The following is a 1,159-nucleotide window of genomic DNA, read 5'->3' on the forward strand; positions in this document are numbered from 1 at the left end:
ATTGGTATCAATTTTGAAAATGTGTGTTTGTGTGTGTGTGTGTGTGTGTGTGTGTGTGTGTGTGTGTGTGTTTTAACATTATAAATGTCTCTTTCATCAATGTAATGTGTTCTTGTTGAACTAAAAATTATTTCAAAACATTGAGAGTTACTTTTGAATGGTAGCATGTTTTACATATATATTCAAACAAAAATTGGAAATCACAGCTGTGGTATTTCAGATCAGTATTACATATTGGACTTTATATTGCTTCACTATGGATTTGAGTGTTGTTGTGCATCCTTGTATTCAGTGTTCAAGATGAAGTATAGAGGGCCATTAGGACTTACAGTCATAGTGATGGATGATGTCACTATTCAAATGTAGACTCTGCATCAAAGGGACTTCCCCAGATACATGTACATGTGCAGGGATGGTAGGCTACTGCTGGTTTTTGAAGAGAGGATTATGTTATACTAGACTAATATTCAGTGACTAATGCTTCATGCTACTTTAAAGCTGAACCTGCACACAGTAAAACAGTTTCACTGACTTACCCCATAAGATATTCAGAAGCAAGCATGACCTTGAGAAATGGATGAAAAGGGAACTGTCTGATTTTGACTGTCTGATGCCAGCAATGTCCCTGTTTTCTAGTATGTATGTATAGAAGGAAGGAAGGAAGGAAGGAAAAAAACATCTCAAGTTACGTATGTAACCATGGTTCCTCGAGGGAACGAGACGCTGCGTCGGAGGACGCTTCGGGAACGCCCTTCAGCGTGACCGGCTCTGAATGTCGTGTGTAATCAGACCAATAGATGGATGAGACGTCACGGGTGGGTGAAGGAGTGAAGCAAGCGCTGGCAGAGATGCCGAAAGTATGGCCCCGAGACGCAGCGTCTCGTTCCCTCGAGGAACCATGGTTACATACATAACCTGAGACGTTCCTCTTCAGGAACTCGAGCTGCGTCGGAGGACGCTTCGGGAACGGTATGCGTCCAGTGCTCGCACTGGACACATACGGTTTAGTTTCTGCTGGTCTGGATCACTGAAGGGAAGAGGACTGAGGGCCTGGAGTACGACAGGCCGTGGTGTAGAGGAGGGGACCTTAGGAACATACCCCGCTCGAGGGAACAGAAACGCTTTGGCCAGACCGGGCGCAAAGTCGAGATAGGAAGGG

The sequence above is a fragment of the Sinocyclocheilus anshuiensis genome, unplaced genomic scaffold (genome assembly GCF_001515605.1).
Source record: "Sinocyclocheilus anshuiensis isolate Anshui unplaced genomic scaffold, SAMN03320099.WGS_v1.1 scaffold3205, whole genome shotgun sequence".
In the NCBI taxonomy this organism is placed as follows: Eukaryota; Metazoa; Chordata; class Actinopteri; order Cypriniformes; family Cyprinidae; genus Sinocyclocheilus; species Sinocyclocheilus anshuiensis.